The following is a 6,173-nucleotide window of genomic DNA, read 5'->3' on the forward strand; positions in this document are numbered from 1 at the left end:
TTTGGGTTCTAGCCTCTATCACAGAGACCCTAATCTCCCCAGAAATTGGCTGAACTGATGTCTCGAGAAGTCCCCAATGAAGTCATGTATTAGCCGTATGAGAGATGTATATTCAAGCTGTTGGTCGTCCTTGTCCGGTGAAAGACGCATTCTGACCCAAGTAGACGCGGGTGTTTGTCAGGCACATTCATCTTAATATGATGAACAGAGCTAACTGGTTAGATCATCCTATTCACCATGATGAAGTACGAATATACATCTTAGAATTAATCAAACACAGATTGAAGAGAAACAGTAGTACTTTTATTAATTCATAGGATTCAGCAGGGCTCCTCCCCTCAACCTAGGAGGTTTAGAAACTCATATTGAAGTGAAAAATACAATGTAAAACTCGAAAATAGTGTAAAAGGTCTGATGTTGTCTTCAAAAATTATGTAAAATACACTTTAAATACTAAACAGATGAATAGTGAGGGTAAAACAGTGTATTTAGTGCTAAAATTCACTTCTGGAGCCCACTTAGTGAGTGTTTGGGCTAAGCTTTGATGAAATCCACATGCTTAGTCTTCCTTGGGTGTTGAACTCCAGTCCTGGCACCTTTTTGGGTGTTGGACTCCAGCTTGGAATCCCTTTCTGGCGATGGACGCTAGAACTGATTAGATGGCTGGTGTTGAACGCCAGTTTTGGGCCTTCTAATCAGAAGAAAAGTATGGACTATTATATATTGCTGGAAAACTCTGGAAGTCAGATTTCCATATCCATTGAGAGCATTCCATTTGGACTCCTGTAGCTCTAGAAAAGAAAAGTGTTGATGATGCGAATTACATAAATAAGATCCCTTAAATACTAAACAGATGATTAGTAAGGGTAAAACAGTCTATTTAGTGCTAAAATCCGCTTTTGAGGCCCACTTGGTGAGTGTTTGGGCTGAGCTTTAATGAGATCCACATGCTATAAGACTTCTTGGGCATGGAATGCCAGCTAGGGGTTCCTCTCTGGGCCTTTGGATGTTGGGCTCTGCTCTTTGGACGCTGGATGCCTGGAAGGGGGCAGGAAGCTGGCGTTGGACGCCAGTTTTGGGGCTTCTAATCTAACGCAAGGTATGAACTATTATATATTGCCGGAAAGCTCTGAAAGTGAGCTTTCCATAGCCGTTAAGAGCGCTTCATTTGGACTTCTGTAGCTCCAGAAAAGCTCTTCCGAATGCAGGTAGGTCAGATTTGGACAACATCTGCAGTGTTTTCTCTGTCTTTGAATCAGACTTCTGCTTCAGCTCCTCAGTTTCAGCCAGAAAATACTTGAAATTGCCCAAGAACACAAAAACTCATAGTAGAATCCAAAAATGTGAATTTAACATTAAAACCTATAAAAACTTAATAAAAACTGAACAAAAAACTACTAAAAACTATATGAAAATGATGTCAAAAAGCGTATAAAATATCCGCTCATCAATTACCCACCAAATTCCCACCCATTCATTCGAACCCAACCTATCCCACCCCTATAAATACCCCTTCTTCTACCCTTCATATACACACCATCCATTCACTAAAGCTCTTCTTGGCCGAATCCACTATCCCTATCCATCTCCTCTATTCTCTTCTTCTTCTACTCTATTCTTCATATTTTGCTCGAGGACGAGCAAAGCTTTTAAGTTTGGTGTTGGAAAAGCCTTCCTTTTTTCTTTCCATTCACACTTATGGCACCCAAAGTCGAAGAATCCTCTAGAAAGAAGAAAGGAAAAGCAGTTGCTTCCACCTCCGAATCATGGGAGATGGAAAGATTCATCACCAAAGCCCACCAAGACCACTTCTATGAAGTAGTGACAAAGAAAAGGGTGATTCTTGAAGTCCCCTTTAGGCTAAAAAAGAATGAGTACCTAGAGATCTGAAGAGAAATCTGAAGGAGAGGTTTGGAAGTCCTAACCAATCCTATCCCAGAAGTTGGGATCTTGATGGTGCAAGAGCTCTATGCTAATGCATGAGTTACTAAAAACCAGAATGCTAGTGTGAACCCTCATCCCAAGAATTGGAGCACCATGGTCCAAGGGCGTCTCTTGGATTTCAGCCCGGAGAGTGTAAGGTTGGCGCTCTATTTGCCAATGATGCAAGGAGACCCACGTCCTTACACTAGGAGAGTCAATTTTGACCAGAGGCTAGACCAAGTCCTTTCAGACATTTGTGTGGAAAGAGCTCAATGGAAGAGTGATGCTTAAGGCAAGCCTATCCAACTGAGAAGGCTTGGCCTCAAGCCCAGAGCTAGAGGATGGTTGGAATTTATCCAACGTTCTATCATCCCTATTAGCAATCGGTCAGAAGTGACTATTGACAGAGCCATCATGATTCATTGCATCATGATTGGAAGTGAGGTGGAGGTACATGAGGTAATACCTCAAGATTTGTACAAGAAAGCTGAAAAGCCTTCCCCCCTTAGCAAGGTTTGATTTTCCCCACCTTATCTGTTACCTATGCAATTCAGTTAGAATTGTTATAGAAAAAGACATTCCTATTGTGGAGGACAAGCCCATCACCAAGAAGAGGATGGAGCAAATTAGAGAGCTAGCACATGGACCATAGCAAGAGCATGTGGAGTTGCCTCAACAAAAAATCTCTGAGATATCTCACGGGATGCGTTTTCCTCCCCAAGGCTATTGGGACCAATTGCACACTTCTCTAGGAAAATTGAGCTCCAGCATGGATCAACTAAGGATGGGACATCAAGAGCACTCCACCATCTTCCATCACATAAGAGAAGATCAAATGGCCATGAGAAAAGAACAAAGAGCCATGAGGGAAGAACAACAGAGGCAGGGGCGTGACATAGAGAAAATCAAGCACTCCATTGGATCCTCCAGAAGGAGTAGTAGCCACCATCACTAAGGTGGATTTGTTTCCTTTACTCCCCTATTGCCTATGTTATTTTTTTCTGTTTTCCATGTATTTTATTTTATTGTCTATTTCTAGTGTATGATCATCTGTCATTATGTCTTAAAGCTATGAAATATTCCATGCATCTATCACCTTGCTTAAAAAGAAAATTTTAATTGAAAAAGAAAAGTAAGATGCATGAATTTTGAGTTTTATATTAGGAATAGTTGAATTATGTGATGTGGTGGCATTGCTTTTGTTTTCTGAATGTATGAATAAACAGTGCATATTTGATGTTTGAATTAAAGAATGTTGGCTCTTGAAAGAATGATGATAAAAGTGAAGTATTATTGGTGATCTGAAAGATCCTAAAATTGATTCTTGAAGCAAGAGAAAGCAGCAAAAAGCAATAATATGTGTGTGTGTGTGTGTGTGTGTGTGTGTGTGTGTGTGTGTGTGTGTGTGGCAAGCAGAAAATTTAAAAAAATAAAAATATATAGCAAGCAGAAAAAGAAATAAAAAAGCAGAAAAAGCCAATAGCTCTTTAACCAAAAGGCAAGAGCAAAAAGCCAATAGCTCTTTAAACCAAAAGGCAAGTGCAAGAATCTAAGGCTTTGAGCATCAATGCTTAGGAAGGCCTAAAAGAAATATCTTAGTCTAGGCAGTTCAAATGAGCTGCTTCCCTAACTATATGCTTGTGGTGTGAAGGTGTCAAGTGAAAAACTTAAGACTGAGCAGTTAAAGTCGTGGTCCAAAGCAAAGAGTGTACTTAAGAACTCTGGACATCACTGGCTGGGGACTCTAGCAAAGCTGAGTCACAATGGGGTTCAACCAGTTAAAGTGTCTGTGCCATTTATGTATCCGGTGGTAATACTGGAAAACAAAGTGCTTAGGGTCACGGCCAAGACTCTAGAGAAGCTGTGTTCAAGAATAAAAAAGAACTTAACTAAGAGAATCAATAGTATCATCTGGAATCTGAGTTCCTAAAGATGCCAATCATTCTGAGCTTCAATGGAAAGTGAGATGCCAAAACTATTCAAAAGCAAAAAGCTACTAGTCCCGCTCATCTAATTGAAACTAAGCTTCATTGAGAGCTCTAAAATTTATTTTATCCTTCTATTTCTTTTTATCCTACTGTGTTTTTGGTTGCTCGGGGACAAACAATAGTTTAAGTTTGGTGTTTTGATGAGCGGATATTTTATACGCTTTTTGACATCATTTTTATACAGTTTTCATTATGTTTTGTTTAAGTTTTATTATTTTTTCATAGGTTTTAGTGCAAAATTCACATTTTTGGATTCTACTTTGAGTTTGTGTGTTTTATGGTGATTTCAGGTTTTTTCTGGCTAAAATTGAGGAGCTTGAATAGAAGTCTGATTCAGAAGCAGAGAAAGGACTGTAGATGCTGTCAGGATCTGACCTCTGTGCACTCAAAGGAGCTTTTCTGGAGCTACAAAAGTCCAAATGGTGCGCTTTTAATGGCTATGGAAAGCTAACATCCAGGGCTTTTCAAAAATATATAATAGTTTATATTTTGCTTCGAAATTAAAGGTTCAAAACTATCATTCAACGCCAGCCACCAGCCCTATTCCTGGCATCCAGCGACCACAGGGGAGCAGCTGGCGTCCAACGCCCAAAAGGGGGTCCCTAGCCAGCGTTTAATGTAAGGTCCCACATCAGTTAGGGAGAGGAACGAAGCATGCCTTATAAGGGTGTGGATTCTTCTCCCTAGCATGACGCGTTTTGACGAGTGAGTGTGGGGGGGGCTTCGGCTATCATCCCTATCGTCAAAGGCAAAACCGTGAGGCCTTGTGTGCCAAAGCAGACAATATCGTGCTAGCGGGTGGTCTGGGCTGTTACAAATGGTATTAGAGCCAGAGCCCAGATTGATGTGCCAGCGAGGGCGCTGGGCTCCCTTAGAGGGGTGGATTGTAAGGTCCCACATCGGTTGGGGAGGGGAACGAAGCATGCCTTATAAGAGTGTGGGTACCTCTCCCTAGCATAACGCGTTTTGACGAGTGAGTGTGGGGGGGCTTCGGCTATCATCCCTATCGTCAAAGGCAATGTAACACCCTAACTTTTAGCACCTCATGATCGTACTAAAAGTTCAAGCGCTACTAACCTCTACTCCTTCAATTATTTACTATGTTTATTTAATATTGAGCCTTTGCGAATATGAATCGAAAATTTAATTAAGAAAATGGAAAGTTTTCACTTTAATTACTTAATCACAAATATATATATTCACATAGCATTATTTACATAGACTTATTTCAAGATATTCAAATACAAGTTCTATCCCCTCTAAAAACTAAAAACAATAAACGACGAGGGAAAAATAAAATCTAAGAACTTAACTCGTAAACTCAATCTTCTATGCTCCTGTAGTTCCACACGAAGCCTTCGCACCTGTAGCTGAAAGGGGTGGAGATAGGGGGTAAGAACTGAGGAGTTCTTAGTCGGGTTAGAAGTTAAGTTTGTTTCATTATGTTCCCAGACAATAACAACAGTCAACAAAGTATAATCCAACTCAGCAATTACAAGACATAGAATCCAATCACAAGCACGCACAATCATAGAAAATACAATCACAAAGAAATATGCACAAATAAGTATGGTGCATGTCTATCCTTAGTGCAGGTAATGAGCTCATCTGTCGGTTTTGACCCGCTTCCGACGCAACTCAGCAACCTTTGTCTGAGCTTGGTTTCCAGTGTCATAACCTCTGTAAGCAACCTCTGTCTTACAGGTGCAACTCTCTTGAGCTTATGTATGCAAACATAACTTCTGTAAGCAACTTCTGTCTTACAGGTGAGGCTCTCTCTAGCCAATGTATGTAACGATAACCTCTGTAAGTAACCTCTGTCTTACAGGTGCGACCATGCCCTGGATTGGCCGATGTATCTCTGGAAGCAAATCTTGGTGGACTCACCACCATATCTCTGCTCATTTTTAGTAGATACATAATCATCTTAGCTCGTTCTTTCTTTCGTTTCTTTTATTCCTACTCTCTACTCTCCTGTGGTAGAGATTCTTTAAATTCTTTTAATCTTTTCTCTCTGCTCTTCTGTGGCAGAGGTTTCTTTAATATTTTTCTTTCCTTTTCTTTTCTTTCTTCTTCTTTCTTTCTTATCGTTCATAATATAAATCATCCTCACATTGTTCCCTCGCCTTTCCCTAAGTGTCTTATGGAAAAGAATTATAAAGTTCTTTAATTAAGTTTGAATTCTCTAAAACTTTTAGGATTACTTTGCTGGCTTGCTTACTCATTAATATTACACATTATAATATTCTTACAAAATAATAT

Source organism: Arachis ipaensis, chromosome B10, assembly GCF_000816755.2.
Source record: "Arachis ipaensis cultivar K30076 chromosome B10, Araip1.1, whole genome shotgun sequence".
NCBI classification, from domain to species: Eukaryota; Viridiplantae; Streptophyta; class Magnoliopsida; order Fabales; family Fabaceae; genus Arachis; species Arachis ipaensis.